Genomic DNA, 27,164 nt, shown 5'->3' with positions numbered 1-27,164 from the left:
AGGTTAACCAGTGCACTTTCAAGAAAGAATGTGTGAAAGAAAGAAACTGCTTGCACTTCACATTTTATATGAAGGCCACTTCCATCTCTGTCCTTCAAGCACTGTAAACACCTGTTTAAAGTCTTGCTGTGTGGCACCAATAGTATACTTTTAATGCTATTTTTCATTATATAGCAGATGTCTACTCTTGAAATCTGGTTCAGATGACTAAAATATACATGTAAAAATGGAAAAAAGGAGAATCATTTTAGGTATCTGAGGTCTCACTGTTATAATTCATAAGATATTAGTATTCTTGTTTTGTAATTTATGATCTTAAAGTTGCTAACTTTATCCGTTAGAACAGGACCTCACTGTGCTAACGTTAAGGGATTGCTTTTGTCAAACTGGAAGTGTTGTCTGTGCTCTTCAATAGTAATGGTGCTAGGATAAAAAAGATGAGTAGTTTAATGATGTTTAGGTAAGGTTGACATTAGACCTGAATATTACAGCTCCTATGGATGTGCCTTGGCCACAGGATTTTCCTGTCTCTAAATACAAATAAAGTGAAGTCAGCTGAAACACATGGCCAGTTAGAACACTTCCATGATGGAGTGTATCTTGGCAAATAGAGAACTGGTTTGCATCTTAGAGGACCAAGGTTATCCTCTTGATGTTTTGTACCTTTTCCATCTCTCACGTGGGAGGGCTTGAGTAACTTGTGTTAATTCCCTGGGACCTGCTCCTGTAACGTGTCTCAGCAAGAAGCAGGTCTCAGCATGTCGTGTTACCAAACTCTTAATTTCTAGATGGATCGTACAGTGCTGGTGTGATTAATCCTGAAGTTTGTTGCAGTCAGGCAATCTTTTGGTTAGTATGTTGGATGTTGCATATTTCATGGTTGATTTAGCTGGGTTCACAGAGCTTTCCATAAACCATGCAGTTCTAGAAAGAAATTTATGGGTTTGAATGAGTAACCAGTTACACAGGGCAAATGGCACTGTCTCCGATTACCATACGAAAGGAAGTTTGGGTTTACCACTAAATGCAGATAAAAATTAATATTTGCAAAGGAGACATGTATGATTTATTTATAAGTGTTTTCTGTTTCCATAATGAAATTTCCTTTGGGTTTAAGTACCGTCATTTGGAGGAAAAAGTGGAGGTCTGTGGCTCATTAGTTTCTGGTGGTTGTCAGAAGCCATTAATCAATTGCCCCTTTTACCAACATAGGTCCTAATTCAGCAAAGCATTTAGGCACATGGTTAACTGTAAGCATGTGTTTCAAAGCACTTTGCTAAATCAGGTCTTTAATGTGGTTCAAGCTTGCTGCATTTCTTTCCAAGTCTAAGGTTACCCTGAAATGACAGTAGCTAATACATCAGCTAAGGTGCCATGTACCTTCCTCACCTGTCTGTCTTAAAAAGTCATATGCAAGGGGAAAAAATGGGTCAGTTTTTTCCCCTGTCCCCTTTCCATCGTCTTCTCCACATCCTACCTCAAATGGAGGCTTCTGTGCTGGATAGCAGGACATGTGAAATAGTAGCAAGTCAGGAGCAAGGAGAGCAAAATGAGGGGAAAGCATTTTCCACTTGATTGTCTTGAACTCTCCAGTCTGTTTTTACTAAAGCCCTCTTGACTATGTGGAGGAACGGGGAAGGCAGCAGAGTTATGTTCTGATATGGCCAGATGAATCCTGGTGTGCAGGATCTCATAAGCCTAAGTAGGGTACGCATGCATCATCTATAGAGCAGATGTAGAGTGAGGGGAACTTGAATTTCATTTTCCCAAGCACTTCTACTCTTGTGAAAATTACAGTGGGACTTTCAGCAGTGATGAAAGGTCAAGACTGAGCACTATGTTCTCAGTCCCAGTCTTGTCCACTTTGGTGCAAAAAAGGATGAAATCCAACCACAGCTATCCTGCAGAGAAATTCCCTGGCACAAGCAACATCCCAACTGGCACAATGCCAGCATAACTGGACCTCATGCCCACCCTTCCCATTTTTACTCCAGTAAGAGAATGCAAGGGACCTAAGGGCTGTTTTTCTTTCTTTATTCATTCATGATTCATAATTTAGTAGATATGATTAAGAGCTGTCAGAAATTACAGCAGTTACTAGACCAATATGATTTTTATGTATCAGCAGGATGCTGGATGCCTTGAGAGTAAGGGAACCCGTCATATAGTCCCTTCAGGATTTGTTTGGCATGGGAGAGAGTATAGCCCTTATGCACTCTTCCCGCTGTTCTATGAAAGTCAAAGCTCCCCAGCAGCCATGTGTCACACAAAGACCTTGATTCATTATGGCTTTTGCAGTAGGGATGCTGCCTGTTGAATCATCAGCACCGCTGAACATCATTTCCTTTGGATTTCCTCCTCTCAAATGTTGCTGCCACTCAAACTTGTTTTGCTTGTGAAATCTGACATCACCCCAGCCTGAGGTTTTATGTGGGAAGGAAAATGACTTAATTGAATCATGTTTCCATTTTCTTCCCTTTCCGTATTTGACAGCAACAAGAACAATATGATGGAACATTGCATGTAAACCTTTGCTATGTGCATTACATAGATTACACTGAAGCAAAGCCTCATTTGCTCATAATGGACCTTGACTCTGCAACATGCAGGCAGTAGATTAGTGTGGAAAATTTCGCATGCTTCCTTTGACTTTCTATTGACATTTAATCTATCCCAGAGAAAAGAAACCAAACCACTTTCTATTATCTGTATTAACAGTTTCGTAACCACACTTGTGAGGAGCTCAAGCACTGTTTATGTTGAAAAGCATTCCAAGACCTCCAGACTTAAAATCTCACCAGCTGGGAATCAAAGGGCAGCAGGGGAAGGAGCAGCACTGAGGCAAACTCCTGCCTCCAACCTCACCTTAAAACCTTTCCCCAAATAATGTGACAGAGTTAGGTAGATAAGTCTTGTCTTGAGTCTTGGGTAACAGCTTTTCTGGTAAAAGGATGTCTTTTAAAGGCTCAAACTGTTTTCTGTAGCTTGTCTGATAACGGTGAAATGGCTGTCTCTTCCTCTGGGACCCTAAATATAAATGTTACCCATGGCAGTGGTGGAATCTTTTTGATAAAGGTTGTTCTGCGACTCTAAGCATGAGTTACTGAGGAAGGTAAAAGTAGAGACTCTTTCTATGGTGCTTTTTAAAATTTGGAGTCTCTTCCTTTGAATGATTTTAGTTTTGGAAAGCCAAAGCAACACTTATGGAACTTGTAAGATCGTTCTGTTTTTCTTCATGCTTTGATTATGTCATTGCTTAGAATTCTTAGTTGCCTTCTACTTTTCTAATGTGCAAGAGGTTTAGGGGGCTTCACATCTGATACCTCTGCTTTATGGTTTGCTGAGCACTCTGTGTTTGGGTCTTGCAGATCTGATGGAGCAGAAGCTGTGGGCTCTGTGCAAAACTGCGCACAGGGCAAGTCTTTAACCTATGTGCGTATACAACTTTGAATCAATCACTTGTTGCTACTCAATAATCCTTGCTCTAGAGAAAGTGGCACATATGAGGAAAAGGATCATTAATAGTAAATTGATTAATTATTTGTCAAGATAAATCATCCAGTCCTGACAGATGCTGAGCAGTTATAGGTGGCCCTGGAAAATGTAAATCCTTAGTCATCCATAGAAGATACTCAGCAACAGTAGAGATGTGATCTTGAATAATTACATAAAATGTCTATATTTCTTTCTAGGCCATGAAGTTTAGCAAAAAAAGAAAAGGGAAAGGGTGGACAGGGAACAAAAGGAGAAATAGTGGATTATGTGTGATTAATACAGATTTAACTTTGTTGTCTGTGATGACAGTATGCAGTGATGAAGTGCATGTGTTCTGTGATTTATTTTCTTCTACTTTAAAGTAGTGGAGCTCTAAAAATGACTAATGAACCCCCTTTCAAGGTTCATATCTATGACCTAATTCATATGTGCAGGAATCTTGTCTTCCACTTAACTGCAGCAGAAAGTTGAGGGCTGCTCATCCAAAGAGCATTAGAGGCCAAAGCAGAGACCCTGGACAAGATCCAGCACAAATAGCTGCATTCCAGCAAAAACAGGAATCAGATGTACAGTGCACATGATAGTATAATTGGCAGATGCTATTTACCATATGTTAATTGCAAGCTGTATTGTAAGTTATGATGTTGATTAAGGCAATAATTAGAGCAGTTCCATGTAGGATGCTGAGTTGCGAAAAATAGTTGTTCTGACAAGTATTTTTGTCAGGGTACCATCAAGACTTATTCTTTAGAACAAAACCTTGTTAGTGTGCATTGTTCATAACCTCAATTGATGCAGATTGAATATGTAGGACTAGTTTCCACAGAGAAGTTACTACCTAAGGAACTGGCCTGTCGTACTTTATGCTATGGAAGATAGTATGTTTTGTATGTTTGCACATAGTGTTTTTGTGTTACATATATTGTAACATGTATGAGTTTATAGTTATCGTGAAACTGTACTGTAAATGCAGAATCACAGAACTGCTGAGGTTGGAAGGGACCTCTGGAGATTTTGTAGTCCACCCCTGTCTGGTCAAAGTAGGGTCAGCTATAGTAAGTTCCCCATGCTTGTGTACAGTTGGATTTCGGATGGAGACTCCTTGACCTCTCTTTGCTGAACTTCTTGAGGTTCCTGTTGAATCATTTCTTCAGCTTGTTGGGGTCCATCTGAATAACAGCACAATCGTCTGGTGTATCAACCACTCTGTCCAGTTTTATATTTTCTGCAGACTTGCTGAGGGTGGACTCTTCCATCGTCTAGGTCACTAATGAAGATGTTACACATTATTGGTCCCAGTGTTGACCCTGGTGTACACCACTAGTGACTGGCCTCCCACTGGGTTTCATAAGGCTAATCTCAACCCTCTGGGCCTGACAGTTCTTCCAGTTTTCAATCCATCTCTTTGTTTGTCTATACAGATGTTATATGATGAGAGACAAGTATCAAAAACCTTATTAGAGTTGAGATAAACAACATCCATTGCTCTCATGATCTCAAAATAACCTAAAAAAAAATAGTCTACTTTGTCCATGCTTGGAGTGTTATGTCATCTTTAAATGCAAGCGGGTGTAACTGGGAATAAAAATTAAGTTATCCAAACCTGATTCTTTTCAGTCTTTGTTGAAGGCAATAGACAGTCTCAAAGAAATTTTCAAAGATACAAGGTACATAAATCCTATTAAAACTTAACAGGCTAGGGCACTTAACTGTTATTTATGGCTTTTCTTTTTTTTGTATTTATGGCATTATTATGGCCAAATATTATGGTGAAAACCAGAAATCTGTATTTTGTGTCTCCCTAGGAACATGCATGTTGGCCAAGCCAAATACTTGTCTGTCAGAACTCATTTTGGAGCTCGAGGGCAAGGCAAGAGTGGGCTGCAATCTTGAAGAACCTCTTCCAGGGCTCTGTGATCAAAGCTTGTCCATTAAAACTACTTTAGTACTTTATTTCCAATTTTTTTTTTTAAAGGGCTAGGAGGTGATCACAGGAAGTTACAGTCCAGTTACTAATAAGTATGATATATCTTACAGGTACCAGTGGAAAATAGTGTTGCTTATTAGTCATGGTGACTAAACCCATTAACATGCTGATTTCTGTTTAAAGAATATGTTCTATCCCATTATAAACAGTTTATGACTAGAACCCTGATAATTCTTAGTAGCTTGTTTATTAATTTTTAATATTAACGTTACCTGTGTTTTGCTTTCTATTGCATTTCTGCATCCAGAACAAAACTCTTGAGAGTTTGTCCATATTTACTCTGGTGAAGTAGGTTGAACTCAATCATCTTAAAGGTCCTTTCCAACCTACATGATTCTATGAATGGTTACCTGTAGGGAGGAGAGTCGGCCGGAGTCAAGAAACTACTCAATATGAGTTATGCATCTTGCTCAATTTTATTAGCTTCCAACATTTCTTATATAGCCTAAATACACTATCATGCTTTCAAAGCTTAATCATGATTGGAACAAGCATTCTATTCATGCAGCTATTTGCGTCAGCTATGTCTCGGCCTTGTGGTTTGTTACTTCTTCTATCTACCTCCTGTTCTTGGTTTTGCAACAGGATTCAAGAATAGATCAAAGTTACTTTCTTGTTAACTTCAGCACACTTCTAATTCCAGGCCTGGATTGTGCAGACCCTCAGGGGTTCTGTGGCCACACTTCTGCAGCCATTCTTCTACAGTTACCCTGGTTTTGGTCTCCTTTAAAATGTCTGATTATTTGATGCAGCCATCTATAAGCATAAACAGGGATTGTTCTCTTAGTTACTAGGAGTGAATATTATAATACGTAGATCACTATACCCCCAGTGGGGATGCTAGTATATAAATGGAGTTTCAGATTGTCTTGTTGACAAATTTCAGTTATAATCTGGAGGTTGAAAATCAGTCTTTGGATTGTGCAAAGCATGTGACAAGCCTCTTCTGTTGTATTGTCTGTGTGGTGCTGGGAATTTCATAAAAGAGGAAATAATAGGGGGGAACTGTTGCAACAAGAGAATCAAAATGGGTTCTTATGCTTCATGCCAATCCAACAGGAACAGTGCTGTAGTTCCTTTCTAGTACAGAGTGGTCCCAGGATTTCTTCTTCTGGGAGGACCAGCTGCAGCTATGGCCATGGTAGTTTGTATTGTTCAGGCTGAGTGGTGCTTCAGCTATACCTCACTACCTACATTCTTGAAATGACTTCTGTTCAAGTAGCTGGGCTGGCCACCTTCACATGGGACACATAAAGGTATCCCAAAGGGAACAGAGCTAATCTTCTGATGCACTAATGAGCACGGTGGGGGAGGTAGCAGAAAGTGCAGAGACAGAATTCTCACATGACTTTTATTTTAGTGTACAGTCTTATTATCAAACGTACTGAAAATCCCACTGTTGGCATATGCTTGTGGGTACAAGAGTACTTGTCATGTGTCACCACACATTCCTTATACCACAGTGCTGTGGTGTCCCTTTGCGTTGAAATTAAAAAGAAGCGGACTTTCTATGTTCTGTAGGCAAGTAGTCACCCAGCACCATGTCATTATAACAAGTTTTTAAGCTATACCAGCAGACGTGAGGAAAAAAAGCTCGTTTTTCTCTACTTAAAAAACCCAACAAAACCAAACAGTGCTTCACACGATCTAGTGAACAGTGTGCATTGCTTTGGGAGGCTGGTTTATATCCATTCTTTCAAAGTGGAAGGAACTCCAAGTAGGGAAAGTTGCCATGTTGAAGGGTAGGCTACTTTGATTTAGGTCATCTTCAAAGTGTTTGGACTTCCAGTCACACTCTGAGCTCTCAAACTGAAATAACCATGTCTACCCAGGGATTTGTAAAGGCTTAGCTGCATCTGTTCAGAATTGTACCTCTCATTGAAGTAGCGCAGCTTTTTCTTCCTAGAAGAAGCTGTTTGCATCAGCCAAAGGCTGCAGTTGTAAAGGCGAGATTGAACTTTGAACTGGTGAAATTTTTTGCAGTGCTTTTTTCGGTTTGGTTTTTTTTTTTGTTTTTTTTTGGTTTTTTTGGTGTGTTTTTTTTTTTTCTCTTGCTTTCTTTTCTGCTCTAGGAAGAAAGTTTACTTGGTGTGGTCCATGATTACTTGGCTGTGGACATGATATCAGAGAGGTGATGCGTGCGACAGCAGGAGAGAGCAAACAAAGCTGCTGTGTTCAACCAAACGGTCTTTGTATTGAGGCAGGTGTTTGAAAACAGTGACAGCTCAGTCCACAGATATCTGCACCCCTGAGAATTCAGTCATTTTTGAGTGTTTGTCCTAAAAATGGGAGAGCTTGGTTTGCAAGTGGTTGGTCTGCTTATGAGTCTTAGGCCATGGACACCTTGTGGAAGAGGTGCAAATACTTCAAGAAGACTTGAGATTTCGTGTCAGAGCGTAGATGTACATACCACATACTGCTTCTGAATACACTCGAGGAATACCTTCCTCTTTAAAAGAATGAAGAAAGTAGATAAAAGGATACTTTTTAAGTCTTGTGTCCTGATTTCAAGAATCCCAGTGAGGCAAGAACCCTTAAGACTGTGGTATATAAGTAGAAATTTTTTATTATACACAATTTTTCAGCTTTCTCATGAATGCTTGTCTGAAATTTTACTAGCTGTATCTTGAAGTGAGAAAGCTGCACAGTTTGCAGGTTGATAAATCGGTCTTTACATTAACCATCTAGAAATTTTTTACCATGTATGATCTTCACAGATGTTTGGTCAATTATCAAGCACAGGGGATCCCACTTGCAGTTCTAATAGGGCACCAAAGATATTGCTGCTGTTTTGTATGCTTAGAACAAGACAATACTTGGGGCTTGTCTGAAACTTCCTCTCTTCTCCTTCTTCCTCCCATTATTTTTAATGGTTTGGATGTCATTTATGAATGTATAAAGAGGCCCTTCAATCTGCGTGTGTGCTTTGCTCCTGGTGCAAACAAGGAAGTCGACAGCAACAGAACTGCTATTTCTAGGGAAGGCAGCAGTTTATCGCCCTCTGCCACATTTCTCACTTCCCTCTCTCCCTTTTCAGAGAATACTACTGAAAGAATTTGACAGAAACCAGTTTTGTGTTTTTAGGAAATGAAGAATTTGTTTCTTTCAGGGAAAGTTGCCACCTGCACCCCATCCCCCCCCCCCCCCCCCCCCCCAAAGGAAACCAAATGGAAAAGGAACAAAAAAAAAAAAAGCTGGTTCACTGTTTGATACACTGGGAGGCCCCCCACATAAGGTTACAGTCAGCCTATTGTAAAATGAGAAATGAGAACAGAAATTACTCCTTTCTTCATAGGTCTGTTGTGAGACTGAAAACTGTGGGAAATCATATGCATGTCATAGAAACAAAAACTTTACTGTGGTTGAATGTTGACTAAAAGTGATTAGGGATGTATTCGTGCTTGTGTATTGCAAAAAGCCATACAAACCTAGCCAGGGGAAGAGATAGTGTATTACCTGAAGCCTTCCCTGTGTGGAGTTTCAACCATGTTCCTCTCATGCTGGGATGTAGTTCTTTTGATTTCCCATAGACATATAGAGAGCAATGGCATGGAATGGAATGGCATGGAATCAGTGGCTTGTTACTAGAGGGATCACTAAAGCTACTGTCCCACTCTGTCCCCCTGGATGGAAAATCAAAAGTAGGCAGACCTTAACTGGAAGTTAGTTTGTGCCTAACTGGGCTGATGCAGCTGTCACTGCTGTCACCGGTACTCTTTTAGCTTTGTAGGTCAGTGAAAGACTCCATTCTATGAGACTGCTAATCCAACATCCCTTAGAAAACCTCATAATTACTTACTTGGTTGCCCCCCTCCCCTTTAAATTCAACTTAGAAACATGTTATTGCTCACATACAGAAGTGGGACTATACTATTAGTTTTCATAGCCTTGCTGTCAAGTGATTGAATTTGGCATTATGGCTCAGAAGGCTAATTTCTGCAGCATGGAGCTGGCATTCCAGGCATTGCTGTGCAATAGCAAGGTCTATGGGAAAAAGTCGAGGAGCACTATCTGGAGGAATTATGTAGGCCAGTCCAAATTCCAGCTAAGGAATCCCTAGATGATAATTATTTAGAAGGTTTCTGTTCTCTAGTGGGTAGAAGTCAAAATTAGAAAAATATCTGAGATGATGAATGGCTTGGAGGAGAACAATCTAATTGTTTTGACAAAAGCTGTTTTGTAGATCAGACTCAGAGCTACAGCACAAGCCATCTAACTTCTCAAACCCGTGTTCTTTCTCTCTCTCTCTCATGTCTCCTTCTTTGATTATCTATTTTTAATCTCCTGTTTCTGGAAAGATAGATAGAACAAGCCCAGCTGCACAAAGTATTTGTTATCATAAGGCTTTTTGTGCAGTCCTATCTGACAGTAAATCAACACAGATTCCTTCTCCATTGGTGTGTGGGCTGCTTTTCTAGATGCAGAATCAAGCAATGCAGATCATCTGTCTTTTTGGTGTCTGTAGAGGGGACAAGCACCACTGAGGATACTGTAAATATAAAAGAATAACGTGATAATGTCTTGAATGTCATACCATGTAGCTGCAACAAACCCCAACCTTAAACTGGAGGACCTGTAAGAGTTGCTTTGAGCCTCTAGTGTAACGGACCTTGCACAAGCCTATTGCTAAACTTGTACCTGCTTCTCAGGTTGGTCTCATTCTTTCTGTGCCGACCATTCTCCCATCTTTTTAATCTTCTTTGCTTCTGTATCACTGCTGCGTTTCCTTTGTTTTTAACATTCTCTTTCCCATCGCTTTAGTTTTCCATGTCCCCTTTTCTTCCCTGTGTTTTTTCTTTGGGTGTATTTTTCATCTAAAACATAGGGCAGACTTCTTTCTATAGCTATCCCTTCTGTCAGTTCCTTTCACTCAACTACCAGTGGTAATGCTATTTTTAGTCTGCATGAAGTAGATGCAAATTGTAATAGATAGGGTGGCCTAATAGTTTAAAAAGAATTGGGACTGTAGAAATAAGAGTTCATCTCTTTGACTTAGGTCAAAACAAATGAAACTAAACTGGTGCTAACTTAATGTCATTGTCATGATGTGACACTTATTCTGATGGAGTAGGGCTCTGCCATTCCAGCTAAATAAGTCAAGCTTGGCATCCATTGAATGAATGTAGGTAGGCATAATTTCATATATATATGAATATAAACTACTCATTCCCAGATGTTCAACAGGACCAGGAAAGGAAGATGGAGCATATTCCAATGGGAATGTTCTTTGGACTGTGGTTTTTGTATATTATGATAGGAAAAATTGGTGGAGTGTGAGACTATTGTTTAGGTTTGTATATTTCTACATTTTTAACATCAAGGAAATCCTGAGGCTGATGAGGGTTTTGTTTTGAAATAAGAAGTACATAAAATTTAAACATCAGTCATCTTGAATTCCACTAGTGAACGAATCTTATTGTCTATATGATATTTTGCTGTTTATTAGTCTAATGTGACCCTTATAGGAAAGTTGCTTTGGACAAATGGCATCAAGACATAAAATTAATAAACTCTACATGAGTGTTGTTAACAATGAAAGCTGACAATAGACAACATCAACTAGTTTCCCATGAGAAACAAAGAAATATCAAAGGGCTGTGAATAGCATTCCATTTTCTGTTTGCCAGATGAAGATGGGACATGTGGATGGTCTTAAATGTTTTGCCCATTTTGGCACACGCTTGCATTTTTTGTGCCCTAGCTTCTTGGTCTAAGATTTAAAAGACAAAATAGTGCTATTATCATGTGACAAGAAGAGGCTCCCAGCCTTTTAAAACACGGCAGAATCATTGAGTGGTTCTTCACTGATATGACTGCTTTTCTGAATAAAAAGGCTGATGTCATTTTTAAGTGATTTATTACAACTCTTTCCTACTAGGCAGGTTTTCTTATCTTCCATTTGTGTTTTTGAGTTGCATTTTGGTTTCCCTATCCTCCTCGGTATTTCTGTGATAACACGTACCCACCTGCCATTATACAGGCAATAGAATAAACCTCCTAAAGCTTTTGCTTTGTTTTGGTTTTTAGATTGAGCTGTGGCAGATCTTGAAGAAAGCAAAAATACTGTAGGAAGTATAATAGAATCCCCTTCAGCAGTCAGAATTAGGAAGTTCCTGTTTTGATAGTCAAATTGTCACCCTATCTGGAAAAGGAAGAGTTCAACTGAGAAGCCTCTCTGTCTTCTCTATTTTCATGCAACTCAGACTGAAGCAGCAAGTGACCATCTGAAAGATAAAACCAAGACTCCGACCATGTTTAATTCAGCTAAGTTCTATTCCTACATGGAATTCAGTGTACAACTCAAGGAGGCTGAAGCATAGCATGTTTAGGTTCTGCTAGTGCCAAGCTATTCTTCTCCAGCCCTTATTTTATAATGCTGAATCCAATTTTGTGTTGCTACAAAAGCAAATTAATGTTTATGGAATGTTTCAGCTCTGCTTCGATGCTTAATTAACCAGAAAAGTCATTCTCTGTTGTGTACTGTTGGTCACTGAGCTGTTGAATTATTTACATTTGGTTGGGATGAGGAATAACATTTGAGTTTCAAAGGCTTTTTAGTGTTGTGTGGTTGTTTGGTTGGGTTTTTTTTTTTTTTTTTTTTTTTATATGGTTTGGGCAACAATGGCTTGAACTCTCACTAGTTGCAGCAACATTTCTTTGTAAGCCAATGTCCTTGAGAAAAAACAAATACATTGCTTTGCCTAATGCGGTTTTCTTTCCTCTTCCAAAAAATATGCAAAGCATAAAGAAAAATGTTTTGCAACCCAGTATTCTTTCTCCTGTGCTTACTGTTGCATCACAAATAATATGCATTATGCTATTTAGTTAGCTAACCTTATGTTCTGTGGTCAACCACAAATTTTTTCTGGAGTCAATGGAAGATTCAAATACTAGAGGAATCTGGATGTGAGTCAGCAGATACTGACCAGAGCTGGGTAAAAAATTATTTCTGTCTTGGTCGCAGCTTATTATTTCACAAATTCAGAATCTTTCTGAAGATGTGATGGGGTGCATAGAAAGACCTCATAAAGTAGAAAAGCAGACAGGGAGACACTTCCAGTTTAATCTGTTGGCTAGGTCTCCTTGTAAGATTGAAGGTAAAATACCACTCTGCAGCTGGGATGGAAGTTGGGTCTTTCTCCTGTTGAAATGTGGGTGCATTGACCATCCTGTACTGTACCGTTCCTGGTCAGGACTTTCTCTTTTTAGAGCAGCTCTCCACTGAATAAGTAATTAAATATTCTATTCCCTTTGTCAATGGACTTTTTAAATGCAAACTGGAATGACTTCAGATAGATGCAAGTGAGTCCTTCTCCAGAACAGCCCTTAGGCTGGTGACTTGCTGGGCATGATGGTACTTACTCCTGAGATGCAGGAGGTATATGCAAGTATTTTTACTTCACCTGAATTCTCTTTTCCTGCCAGTCAGCTCAATGACTAATTATTAGATAGATCTTTGATTCAACCAGAACAGATACTTTCTATAGCAAATTTCAGTTTCATTGATCTCTTTTGGAGGAGGTTTGCCCCATCAGCTCTTATGTGTCTTAGAACATTTGCAACTACCTCTAGATATGCATTTCATATGAATTATGGCCTAAAACATCTTAAACAAAATATAAATAACTAGTAAAGCAGATGGTGAGAGAGAAGGTAAAAGCTGATTAAGCAAGACAGTATTCTGAAATGTGATGTGGAAGCAGTGTGGAGAAATAATTGCAATAAGGCTGGTCTATGGTTTAGACCTCTGTAGCAGAAAGCTTCTCTGAGGCCAGGCACAATAAAAGCACACAAGAAATGTATAAGATAGATGAATGAAAAACATAGGAGAGAGGCACTGATGAGGTAGTCGGCCTTTAAAAGTAGTTAGCCTTTGAGTCCTTGGAATGTATTGAAAAACCTGAACTGAGTCTTAGATTCTTTGGTTTTTCTCTGCTAATGACTTCACCCTCCTGTTTGTGAAGTGAGGACTGCACAGAAACAGTGTAAGACCTCTAGTGGTCTTGGACACAAGCAAATTCCATAAAAACGAGGACAAACCCCTATCCAGGCATGAGTAAAAGCTGCATTAGTACTTGATTCTTGGAAGGGTTAATGTGGGTTGTCTGAAACCTTCATTAAAAGGGTTGTCCAAAGAGGGCCTTTATAATTTACACACATGCAGTCTCGGGCTGTGCAGTCATGCACACTTGTATAGCTAGCAAGGAGGCCGGCACTGAAGACAAAATAATTAACAAAATTAAAATGATACTCTGACTAATTTTAATCAAGGAGGCATTCATATGAGAGGAAAAGAATGCTTTAAAAATAGGTGGTTCTATGGGGTGCTGCATACTGACCTAAATTTTATGACTGTTTTTTCTACAAAATCTATAAATACTTTTTTTTGGGGGGGAAAGGAGGGGGAAGAAGAGGGGAGGGAGGTTAGGAGGGGAATGAGAATGAAGTAAAACAAAATTCCTTTATTTTTTTCTTTTTAAAATGGAATGCTAACCAATCCCTTGGCAACAAAGCCCATGTTTATTTTTAATTAAAAAATAACATAGCTGGGTCGACTTCAGTTTTCCCAGCTGCTATTCTTCCATCACAACAGCTCTCTGGCCTCTTTTCCCTTGCTGATTTCTTTCATCATTTGCACTTAGCTTGTATGTGTTTCATGGATTTTATGTAATATTTCCTACCATTGAAAGCAAGGCCAACAGTCTAAACAAGTAGCTGGGGCTCAGTCATCTAGATTCTCATCTACAGTACCTGAGCATGCACTTCCTTTTGGAAAAGTAATAGGTGTAACCAGGATAACTTTTTTTTTTTTTTTTTAATGTGCACATTCCTTGCTGTTTATATGGTTGCCAAGTGAGGAGAGATTTAAACTGCATATTGAATTATGAGTTGTAGGTCATTAAAATAAATGGAGTGAGTTTGGCGAAGTTCAGGTATCACTGAGTACACAGGTAGTGTTTGAAGGTTGACAAGCAGACTTGGTGGTTTTTCTTTAGATGATCGATTGCAAACTGCCAGTTTTTTGTGTTTGCACATTAGGTGAAAAGTTAGAAAATATACATGCTTCCCTTGCCTTTTCCAGTAACTTCATTTCCTCTGTCTGTGGGGCAGAACAGGAAGAAGTCAGGGTGATGATGCATTTCTCAGCATGTCGTGACAGGGCTGATTACTTATATAGTGAAGAAGATGATGTCCATCTGTAACAATCAATCTGGTTTCCTGAGTGGACTAAAATTTAAATTTTTTTGTGTGGACATTTAGAGGCCCTTGAATGTTCAGGAGTATCTGGTACTTTCTACAGGCATTTTTCAGCTAATTAAATTTGAAATAGAAATGCTGTAGCCTTAAAGGTTGATGTACCAGTCATCCATACCAAACATTGTCAGCAGCAGTGGGAGCTGACAGCATCAAAGCTACAGATACTCCCAGACAGAAATGTAGTAGCTAGAATAAAAGTAGTGGTTTCTTGGGTCACTGGAACCAGACCATGGAAGAAGATATATGTATTAATCACCGATAAAGTTACTACAGGGACAGTCTTTGCAATTAGTGATTTGCAAGCTTTCCATATATACTATAGTCACTTGAAAAAAAGTTATTTGCATTGGTTATTCCTGAATAAGTGGCAGAATTTCTGGTGTACTATGGTATTTTTCTTCTGTGTAAGTTTAGCTTTGCTCGTCTTGCCTCAGTTAAAAGCCAGAAAGTCAATGCGAACAATTATAATCTGAAGAAATAATTTTATTCAAGCATTTTTAAGGCTCAAAAAGGATTTGACACTGTTTGAAGATCTCTGGAAAAACTTATATGATGACTCTTACTTTATCTGGACCAGTTTGTTCTTCCTTTGTTGTTTGTTGCTTGAGAAATGAATAAACAGGTGAAATATAAATAAGATGGTATATTCCAATCTGTGCTAAGGTGTATCTGTCATAATACATGGAATGGTTGACATCTGTTGTGATGCTACTGTGAGCCTTACAGTGTTTGTTCTGAGAGTTCTAAATAAATGATTCAAGACTTCTAATTTATTTACAATATCAGCTGAAACCAGGACACTGCCTCATAGTATTTGCAAATATTTCCTTTGATCCAAAATGACCATAGTGAAACTGAACACATACCTTACTTAAGAAAAGGTGTTTTCTGTGATAAGCTTCACAGGTGATAAAGTTTTCTGTCATGATGAACTATGGGATCAGGACAAGAAACTGAGAGGTAGTGGATACCAGGAGACTAGCAATAAGGAGTAGGAGGATGCCGGACAATATGATCTGGGGCAAGAAATTGGTTAAATTCAGGTGTAGAAAGAATGTGAGCAGGAGTGAGTACCAAAGAAGTTGGAGACCAGTACAGTGGGGGAGGCACAATGGATGTGAAAGCAGAAGAGCAGGGAAAATATAGGGCAAGAAAGTGAAAGTATGATGCAAATCAAGTGTCTGAAAATTGCTGGTAATAATGCTGTATCTGAATTACTTTGTTATCCTGTCTTGAGGTAGGTGATTGAGAGGGATGGAGTGAGTGGAAAGAATCACCTTTTTTTCTTCTTTTCTTCCATTTCACAGTTTCTGGGAGATGGTTCAGCAAACTGGTGGGTGCTTCCTGTGTCAACTGGGATGCTGTGGTCCTTCCCTTGCTTTTGCAATAGAGCAGCATTGACTTATTTCCAGTTTGTTTTGGCGTGTAATGCTTTACCCCTTCTAAAAGATGATTTACCTGGGTTAGTACTGAAAGATTTGACAATAATAATGATAATTATAAAATACAATGCTTGTGGTCAATTTAGTAATTTGTCCCAAGTCTTTAGAAGAGATTAGAGCAGCGAAATTGCGTTTTGGGCTGAGTATCACTAGGAGAATACTAGATTATCTTAGTAGGAAGGCAGTATGGATTGGAAAACTAAATGAAACAGGTATTCAGTACAAATCTGAAATAAATCCCAAAGCAAAAAAAGTGGAACCAAATGTTCCCCTCCATGAAGTTTGGGAACATTCATTCTTCAAGTTTTATTTTGGCTCATTATAGAAACCTTCCCCAAGGGCTAACCTAGAAAACTTGAATCCAACCTTCTGCACCCGGGGGAGGGTGCTCTCCAGGGACTTTCTGCTATCCCATCTCCATGGAAAAACCCATGTGAAGGGAAGCCACAGAAGAGGTTCATGTGAACCTTCAGTGCTGAGGGACTGCCTTCATTTGCACAAAGCTCTTTTCTGAACAGCTTTATTTTTATGGGAGCTGTGAGCTCCAGGATCCACAAATAGTAACTTTTAGTGCTGGCACTAATCCTGTCAATCAGAATTCTTCTCAGAAATACCATTAATTAAACTTCCCTGGAAAGGATACAGCTTGGAGAATTTTTCCTGCAGCGTCCTCTCTCCTGAAAACCACCCCAGCAGTGTGTTTACGTTCAATAACTGAAGAAGACACAGGAGAGGAGAAAATCAGAGCTTCCACAAGAGACAACCTTTTTGTTATTTCAGACTTATTTTAGCTGCCCTACTCAGCTTATTTTGAGCAAATTCTTTCATTTGTTGTGTTGAATGATGCTAACAGCTGTCAAAATATGTTTTAAAGCAGCCAGTTTCCATTTGCTGTCTGCTGCAAGCAACTATTTTTTGAAGTATTATGCAGTATTCTTTATGGATTATTAATAATTTGGATTAGAGCTCTAGGATTTTTGTAACCCTTTTCTGAAAGGGACAATGAATTTGCAAGGAATTTGGGATTTCTTATTAGCAGTAAATGGTTTCCTTCAGTAGCATGTTGTGTAGCAGACATGCCTGTATCCACTGCCAGTGATGTAGCAGAGCTTATTTTCAATCTCCAGATGATCAAGAAGGGATATGGCAAGCTTTGTTTTTTAAATTTTAATATGTTTGTTCTTCCAGATCACAACTTGAAAGGGGAAAACCCTTCTTGAATTGTCTTTCCATTGCTGTTGCACAGCTTTATTGGGAAGATAGGTTTACATGAGGACAAATGGCTATTCTGGGACAGGCTCAGCCTGTTCTTGCTGCCACTGATGTCCATGCGAGAGCAGCAGGCTCGGCATGGAGCAAGTGAAGAACACAACCCTGTGTGTTTATTCCTGTGGTCAGTAACTGCTGATCAAAGCAGGAAGAGACAAGGAGTCTGGTTTTCTGCTAATATGAATGCCACTGCTGTGTGGTTAGCAAATGGTTTCTGCTTAGTAGCATGAACATGGCCAAAGAAGGAAGCAAGTGCTATATTTGCATGGCTGAGGAGGATGTTCCAGCCCACATCATCTCAGATGCACACATAACTTCACTTATTTGTTAACCTCTGCTTTCAAGAATAACCATGCAAAAACCTTGCAATCTACTTCCACTTGGTATGAGATGTATCTAATCCTCCTTTTGGTTGTGTTTAACCTCAGGAAGCAGTTCTCCTCCTTTCCTGTCTTATGCCATGATGAGCAGAATAAAAGCCTCTATGTAGGGTGGCCATTGCGTCTAGAAGATAGTCACTTTTATTGAGGGAGTATTGTTGTGTCTGTGAGAGGGGTGACTGTTCTCCAAAGTATTAGGGTGCTCTACTGCTGAGGTCACTGTAAGGTTAACTGGCATCTTAAGATGGTGGAGAAGAAATATGTCATTTTCTGAAACTGTAGGTTAAATGAGTTGTTGTTTGAAAGGATATTAGCAGCTTGCTTGAGGGAAGATACAAATCTTTCCTTTTCACACACTTTCTCCCCTAATGTTAAGGCTGTCTGGCTTTATTTTAAAAACTGATCATGATGATAAGCTCTGATTCAAATTTGTAATTAAGAACGTTAATTGAACAGCTTAGTACAGGGGATGGGGTATGCCCAGGGTGCCCTTGAGTCCCGCTCTGGAGAACCATTCTGGGTACTGCTACATCCATGTCATTGGGAATGGATTGAAATTGAGACCCAGCGGGCCCTCAAGAAGGGAAACTGCAAAGGATGGGTGGGTGTTGGAGGAGGATTTCTTTCCTCCCTGCTTTTCAGAATTCTGATACATTCTGCAGCTGGGCTGGAAGAGGCACTGCTGATGGCATGCTTTTCCTCTCCCCAGCTGTTTACCTCCAGACCCTGCACATCTGGCCAATCAGGACTACCAGCCCTCTGTGTAATGCAGCCAGTGTGGTTCAACAAGAAAATAGGATGGGGTGGGAAACTTCTTCCTCCAGCTCATATTGTCCCTATCAATCTGTACTTTCTGATACTCTTCAGCATCACTGAAGTCCTCCTCAAATGAGGCCACAGAAAGATGAAGCTGTAATGGTTGAGTGCTTCCTAACATTTGAAAACTAACAATGATATATACATGTAGCTACATGTTTCAAAGACGAAATTATTTCCTTGAAGATCTGTGGCCTGTGCCTTAATGGTCGTTCTACGGCTGGGATTAAGATGGTACCTGAACTATAAACCCTTTTAAAAATAGTATATTAGCATATATAACATAATGTTATATTAAGTTTATTGAGAGTAACTATTAGATCAGAAATTTCTAATGGGTAGCTTCGTCCCTCTTGTACCTGGATAATAAATTCTTTGGGAGTAAGAACTACCTTTTTGTCCGGCCGTTTGTATAGAACCCATTGCTAACTAGGAGATGGCTGGGAAGTAGAGCTCAGGTACAGCAAACTGTCCATGTTCAGCAGAGTGTGTAAATATGTGCTCAGGCTGAAGTCAATGTGCTTTGACTATGTTTTTAAAATTAAACTCTGAAGTGTGTTGCTGCATGAGGGGTGTTTTTATTTACTTTGAATGCTGATGTTTTGTACTGATAAGCTGCTTGTAAGTGGTTAGGCGAGCAGTTTACAGAAGGCAACACACCTCCTCTTTTTAGGTCATCCTAGAAAACAAATTCTTTGGGTACCTGTTTTAAATAGTAATGGATGAGTTTGAGTCTTCCTGTTCCTCTCTTCTGTTGGCAACACTTGTTTGCCAAACACTGTAATGAAAAACCTTCTTTGTGTGCATAGCACACCTGAGGTAAAGTTTTATTTAAGTGCTTTCTCTGTCATGTCTTCCTAAGTAAATAAACATGGCAACCCTCACAACATAAAAATCAAAAGCAGAAAAGGGGTTCTGGAAGAAATGTGTAAACAAAGGAATACTTCACATAAATAACTTTTTTAAAAGGTGGTTTCCTGCTCTCATTTTCATGACTCAGTGGAAAAAAATAATTTGCACAAGAGCCAATACTGAAATCAATGGGTAAAAATTTCTAGCTGTAACTGGAATGAAATTAGAGTTTAACAGCCGCTTTATGGCTGTCACACACTGTGACTCTGTGAACTATGAGAGGGATGACAACAAAAGACGGAACCAGCCTCTTCTCAGTGGCACCCAGTGAAAGGACATGAGGAAAGGGGCACAAATTAAAATACAGAAAATTCCATTTAAATGTAGGGAAAAATCTTATTACTGAAGAGATCAACACTGGAACAGATTTTCCAGGGAGGTTGTGGAGTATCCATCCTTGGAGATATTCAAACCCCATCTGCACATGATCCTGGGCAGCTTGCTTTGAGCAAGGAATTGGACTAGATGATCTCCAGAGGTGCCTTCCAGCCTGTGATTCTGTGAAATGAATTGCTATTTTTAAAGATTGGAGGGAGGAATCCTTCTTTTATCTAATAGATTACTAACTCAGAACCCATTAGGTAGGCTGGGTTACCTCCTTTGTCTAAAAGAACTGTAAGGTGCACTTTTCAACTATTCTTTATGGCACGCCCACTCTCTCCTACTGATGTTCTGTTTTCTTAAATGATTAAATATGTAATTGGGACTGAAACCCAGGTGTGTTGTTTCCAAAACAGCTTTTTAACCACCTTGCTGTTGGATAATTTGGGATTGCTCCATTATATGTGATGCAATGAGGAATACTTCCTATATACATACCACAGCTAAATGGCAGAGCTAAGTCCTAGTGTCAGTCTGAAGGTTTAATTACTTGTCCGGTGTGAGCTATATCTTCACATAATTAAGTTGTGGGACTCTGTTACGGGATTTTGCTGAGTGTTGGCAGCTACTGGAAATAATAATGGAAAAAAGCTGCCATGGAGATCAGTAAATATAGAGATTCCACCTTTGACTCAGGCATTCTGGAAATTACAAGCTGTTGTAGAGTATTTGGGGGAAGCATTATTGTATGCTTTCCCTATTTTATGTTCTGCCCCAAGCATCTGGTATTTGCCGCTGACAGAGACAGTATACAGAGGTAGTTGGATCTTCAGTGAGTTACAGTTCCCCTTATATCCTTAGCACCAGCAATGGTAGAAAAGGATGTGGAACATCCTAGTGCTAGAGTGTCCTTTGAAAGATCTAGACTAAATTTCCTGCAAGAAGAGATGGGATCTGAACCTTTGTCGTGGCCCTAGCTGTTGAGCTATTGGAGAAAATTAAGCACCTGCAGCACATAGTTTTGAATAACTGGGCTCCATAACTTTATTTCTGTTCAAAGCTACCTGGTTTAATGGAACCTAATTCATTAACAGAATAAAGTGGAGTGAAACCATGCTTTTCTTTGTGTGTGTGCAAATACTTTTAATCCAAACCCCACATTTAAATGTCACAGGTCCAGCTTCTGTGAATGTCCTTGAATGTGATTTAGTTTCCCTAATTTCCATAATCAAGATGGTAACTTCTTCATTTCTTAAGCCACAAAGTATTTCTGATAAAAGCATTTGCAAGAACTTCTGATGAAAGCATTTCTGTTACTAAAATAGTATTTAATGGATACTGACCTATGTTAGCTGAGAATCTAGCACCTATGTTAGCTGGAAACTGAGTTCCACCGTGTGTTTGCATGTGCAGTGCTGGGTGTGTGCCTAGGTCTGCAATGCTGTTAATGCCATTGCATGAATGAGAGCAGAACATGAACCCAATATTTATGGTCAGGGGAATTCAAAGGACTGAAGAATCAGTAAAAATTATGTCAGTTTTACCACTGAAGATTACAGCTCAAAATGTGTCCAAACCCTAGTAATGTTTCTTAGATTGGAGGGTTTAGATTTATGGAGTCTGTTTTTTGACCTGGACCTGAACTTCCTTCATGTTGAAGTTGTATGGAAATTTTCTGTTTGTTAAATTGTTCTTAGCCCTTCACAGTCAGCTCACAATGGAATTGTGGTGTGATAGAGGTACTTTTGGATAGCAAATAGTGAGAGAGCATATTTCAATCACTTTATTGATATTACAAATTAGGTTGAGCTCAGTTCAGAAAAATGTTGCTTTAGGACAGAACAAATACAAGAATAGCAGAAGAGGGACTTGTGACTGTGGGAAAGAAAAAGAAAATCTTTTGGGGGTTGTCTCCATTTCTAAAAAATTTTTGAAGGAACTGAAACAGAGCATCACTCTGAAGCAGAAAAAGACGTTTAGACCCAGGATTGTCCTAATGTATGATCTGAATATCATGAAGTTATGCCTGCTGAGAGTCAAGTGGGGCACACTAAACAACAGAAATAGTCAAAGTCAGCTTTTCAAATTAGTGAAAAAGTTTGAATTAATTCAGTGACCTAGGGCTTTCATGCTGTTCATGAGCTGGGGCTCTGTGAACTGACAGAGCCCAGTCTGCTTTTACTGTAAGCAGGAGTAACCAGTGAGAGGAAGGTGACTTGAAGCTCTTGGTTGCTCATTTCAGACCTTGATGATTAGGGACATCCTCTTACATTGCTCTTTTCTGCCGCATGATGTGTGCATAGGAGCGCTAAGCATCAAAAGGGGTTTAAGATCTCTTTTGAATCTAATACTGAAACTTCTAATGGAGTAAGTCAAAGTCTTGGCTTTGGCCAGCCCAGGGTTTTCAATAATAAAAATTGCTGACAGGTGTCTGTAAAACTTAGAGGCCAGACTGTAAAATTGTTTTTGAAATTGCTGAGTAGTAATTTACATCAAAAGTCCTCAAAAGTCTGTGAGCTTCCAGTGAATAATAGAAAATAATGCAAGTAACAGCCCCACACTATGATCTTAAAGTTACTGAAAATAAGCTTTGTTAATTTTAAAAAAGACCCACTTCCTCTGTTGGGAGCAGGGTGTTCTGTGTGAAGGTTCTTGGCTCTAAAGAGAATGGACCATTGCAAGGTTCCCTGAAGAAAGCCTGCAGTTTTTATTTTCACTCTGGTGGGTCTGTATACCAGTGGTATACAAGTGGTAGCTGAATGCAGAGTGAGTCTTCAGGGGAAAAAGTATGCCATTTCAATGAAGCTCATTCTTACTGTATTTCCTGGTATCCATTATGAGTTTCCACTAGATCACCCACAAATTGTTGCACTGTCTTTGTATAAGTGTGGCAGCTCATTTGTTCTGCCTCATCTGCTTTCATCTGTTCAATATAGAATTGTTATCACATCAGCTCAGACCAAGGGTCCATCTAGGTTAGTATCCTATCTCTGACTTTGACGGTCGCTTACAGTAAAGCAGGTGAAAGCAGTTGAGTGTGGAATGGCTCTTCCTTTAATGTGCTCTCCCAGAGTCTGGCAATCTTTGCTTTGGGACTTTCTAAGCTAGAGGTCACATCCAGACTATCACATCGCATTATCTGATGAAACTATCTTCCATTATTTTTTTTTTAATTCCTTCTTGAATCATAGTTCTTGTACAACAATAAACGACATTTGCTATTTAAAAAACATTCAGGACCTTTCTTATTATGCTCCCTTAATCACCTCTTTTTCAAATGGAAGAGTTGTACTCTTGATTGCCTCCTACATAGGAACTGTGCCATAGCTCTGATCATTATTGGTGTCTCTTCCTGTGGCTCTTCTTGAGAAAAAGTAAACAGAACTTAATGCAAAACTGAAAACATAGATATACCATATACTTATATATATGACCTAGACAGAACTTAGATTTTTCCCCTAATGATTCTTAACTTGCCTTTTGACAGCTGCTGGTTAGTCAGTGAATATTTTCAGAGAGCTCTTCCTCAGACTCGAGCATGTCTTTGCTGAGTGTTATTAGCTCCTTTAGAGTTGATTGCTGTGTGTATACAGATATAGGAGTTTTTTCCCCTGTACTTTTACTTATGAACACTGAATTCAGTCTGCCTATAGAAATGTATTACTATGAACTCTTTCCCCAGTTTGTTGTATTGACTTTAGATTTTATTATAATGAATAGTTTTGTAGCATCTACAGACTTTGTCTTCCCACTGTTCATCTGCTTTTGCAGAATATGTTGAATACTAAAGGTCTCATTACAGATCCTTAGGGGAGGTACTCTGGAAACCTTGCTCTCTTGTGAAAACTCACTGCAGGTCTGACACTTTGCTTAGTCCATCCTTTACTAATTACAAGAGAATGTTTAGTTTAGTCTGTATCAGGTTTACATCTTAAAGAGGTTTTAGTGAGTGACTGAGATATTCTGGCAAATCAAATTATGCTTTGTCAAACTTAATTTACAGAGCTGTTGATAGTGGGTTTTGTTGGTCTCTTGCAAGATTTTTCTGTTTTATTCCATGCTTCAAAGAACATTTGTAGTTGTGTTGTTAAAGAATACCAAAGAAAAATGAAGAGTGTACAATAATTATGCCATTGCTAAACAATGTTCTTTATTTCCTATTTCTGTACAGTGATCACCTCTCTTTTCTGGAATCATCATTTTGAATTTATCAGCAGTTGGTTTGAAGTGAAAAAAGCTCAGAATATCTCCTCTGTCTTCTTGTGAGTATGATCAAAGTAGTTACCTCAGATTTCTTTGCCTATGGTATTCAGAAGTTTTTTTCTATATTGTTTTGGTGGTTTTTTAATTATTTTTTTATTATTGGCTTTTAGACTGGATTTTATTTTTCCCCTGTGTGCTTGCTTGCTTCTTTGGGGGCTGATCTAAATCCCTCTGAAAATCAGTGGACAACTCTGTAGCCAAACCCTTGACTCCTGTTCCTCTGGGACCACTGTCACCAGAGATTACTTTGTTCAGAACTGATAGGAGATTTAAAGGATTTAATCTTGAACTTTATCTTCAAATCAAAATCTGTGAGTTTTGCAGTAATCATTTTGTGGGTGTATGGCCATTCGTTTAATAGCTATATGTTAAGGTCATGTGTTGGTGTGTTACTATCCTGTTGTGTCTTCTGTCCTTTTTAGAGCACACCAGGCTTTGAGGAGTCTGTGAGAGTTCAAGTAACCATGTTTACTAACTATTTACAATGTGTAAGACTTAGACATTTTTTACAGACATTGTTCTTTCACTTTCAGAATAAGTGAGGGCTCACAAACCATTTAGAGGAAGTGTTTATAATGTGTGTTAACCTTAGCCCCTCAATATACGGAAATTCCAGACTGGAGACAAACTGAGGACTGGCTCTAAGTTTAAGCAGTGCCTGTGACAGCAGACTGACAGGGTCAGAAATATTGTACCAGGGTCAAGGTACTCTTTTTAGATACCATCATTTTCAGTTAATTCAGGGTGCAGTGAGCTGCTTATTCTCACTGAGGAGTGACCATGTTCTCTGTGTGCCTGGACCTCCTCTGTACCACTGCTTCATTCCCACTCCTTTTGGCAAGAGCAGTGTGGAAGAGGAGAGAGACATGGCAGCAGGCTGGACGCTGGTTGCATTACATTTCATCTCCAGCAGCCTTCCCCCTTCATCAGGAATGCTGGGGCTGGGCCCCTTTTAGCGTTTTTGTCATTGCCCTTGGGGAAGTGAATTTAACTCTGCCTACCCTTCTGAGAAGGTTTGTGCAGGTGCTGAATGGGCTGATAATTGTTGCAGGCTGTTCTCTGCCCTTGGTTGCTGTTTCGGAGTTGTGCTTTACTGTCGAGCCTTTGTAGGGGGAGTATTTAAGACTGAGGCCAGGTACAATCTGGGATTTCCAGTTTGTGGAAATGCTGATATCCCAAAATTAGGATTTCTTTCTCATTCAGAACCAGCCTAAATCTTCTAAAATTTCCCATGAAACACTTCTTCCAGTGAGATCACTGAATTTAAGTTCCCATGCGCTTCCTCTGGGGTTGCATTTGAGGTATGCAAGTTCCTTAAAAATTTGACCTAAGGAGAGGGAGGCCATACTGTCCAAAATGGGATCAGAAATGCAAGTGCTCTCCCCTTGTGCTTAGGATAGGATATTGAAAGAGAGCAGTGACTGCCCTCCAGAGTTCTTCTGACAGCCTACCAACTGGCGTTGTATCTGTAGGCATGCCTGAGCCTGCAGACCGTGGTGTTGAAAGAAGGCACTTCAGTCCCTCAAAACTGAAACTGTGCTTCAGTGTATTCCTGCACTGATGCTGGTGTCTTATTTTGATGCATAAATTGCATCTGAGAATCTGTCCTTGAGGGACTCATTCATCTACTCCAACTGTAGGATGTTGGATGAGTGTCATCTGTCTCGTGCCGAAGTCCCCGTGGTGCTTGCACAGCACTTGTCAAAGCAGTGGAAGAATTCTGTCACAAACGAAAGGCAAAATCTGCTAATACCTTCCATGCTTAACCTCTTCTTTCACATTGCAAGCCTGGCCAAATAGGAGGATAGACTTTAGGGGACATGAATGAAAATACCATGAAAAAGGACATTAATTGCCTTTAGAAAAAATATTAAAGCAAATGGTGTGGACCAATACACTTAATTAGAAAGGGAAAAACAAGCATTATCTCTGTAAACTATTGGAAACAAGGCTCATCTCTTTATCTGAGTATAAAAAGCAGTAATATAGTTTAGTATTATCATGACAGTCCTGTAACTCTTCTGTGAGTTCTTGAATTCAGCCAAATATGACTTTGGAAGACAATCTGAGACATGCTTATATAAAATGCTTTCAAAAATAAGTGATGCCCTATAAGGTTAAGTTTCAAAGCCGCTGGCTAGTGATGATTGGCTTTTATCTTCCTTGGAAATGGTCATTTTGTTAAAAGTCAAGATGTCTGCCATTAGGAAACATTGTGTAAGAAAGGTTTTGGTCAGCTTTTCTCTTAAATATTCAAGACTGAAAGCATTTCTGTAGAGTCTCTGAAGAACATCTTTCTATGGCTTTATTGTGATGAATTAAACTGAGATGACTGTAGGGTCTTCTTCTCTCATCTGTCTTCTCTGCTGTTTGGAAGAGGAGGTGCAGCACTCAATCTTGCTTGAGTTTCCCTCTATCTTCTGGGACTTCAGGTGACCTCTGTGTGCAGTGAGGGCATTTCTTGGTAAAAGCTCTTTTGTGAGAGATGAGAACCTGGTGGGTTTTGTGTTGTTGGATTCTTGAAGAGGTGTTAAAGACAACCATTTGAAGTTTTGTTTAGGGGATCAGGCTAGGGGATCAAGCTTGGGAAGCAGTAGTGTCCTCCTTCCTGATGCAATTCACAGTCCCACAAAAATGTGATGGCTGCCTTTGACTGCTGAGCAGCCCAATTGATGGGCATCATTTGCTAGAAAAGTCTTATTGCTTGTAAGAAATTTGGAGCTAACAGGCCACTGAAACAAGGTAAACCAGAACACCGTTTAGATACAGAAAGTTAAGCTGCATGTATCCATGAAGGAAACAAGTAAACCAAAAGTTTGGATGAAGGACATTTTTTATTTTCCAGGAATTACACCACCTAGGAATTGTAAAATTGATACATTGAGTAGCTGAAGAGAAATCTGCCTCTAATAAACCATGCTTTGCCAGACAGAGGTTTGAGAATATTTAAAAAAACCATAAAACTGAACAAGCACAAGTATCATATGTAGGGGCAGGGTCACTGCTGTACTCCAAGTGAAA

At 39.4% G+C, this 27,164-nt stretch overlaps 1 protein-coding gene across 10 annotated transcripts in view; it reads left to right on the top strand.

Annotated features, from left to right (window-relative positions):
- The window catches only part of CALD1 (caldesmon 1), a 246,248-nt gene that overhangs the window by 97,978 nt on the left and 121,106 nt on the right, over positions 1-27,164 (top strand). For 7 of the 10 annotated variants that reach the window (XM_080391500.1, XM_080391498.1, XM_080391494.1 and 4 more), the window contains one exon: positions 24,052-24,142. The exons of the other annotated variants lie outside the window; for them this stretch is intronic. The gene's annotated coding sequence lies outside the window, so the exon portion shown is untranslated. The remainder of the gene's footprint in view (positions 1-24,051; positions 24,143-27,164) is intronic. 10 annotated transcript variants of the gene reach the window in all.

The sequence above is a fragment of the Falco punctatus genome (assembly GCF_963210335.1).
Source record: "Falco punctatus genome assembly, chromosome: 6".
NCBI lineage: Eukaryota > Metazoa > Chordata > Aves > Falconiformes > Falconidae > Falco > Falco punctatus.
This window is presented reverse-complemented; position numbering and strand designations above follow the sequence as displayed.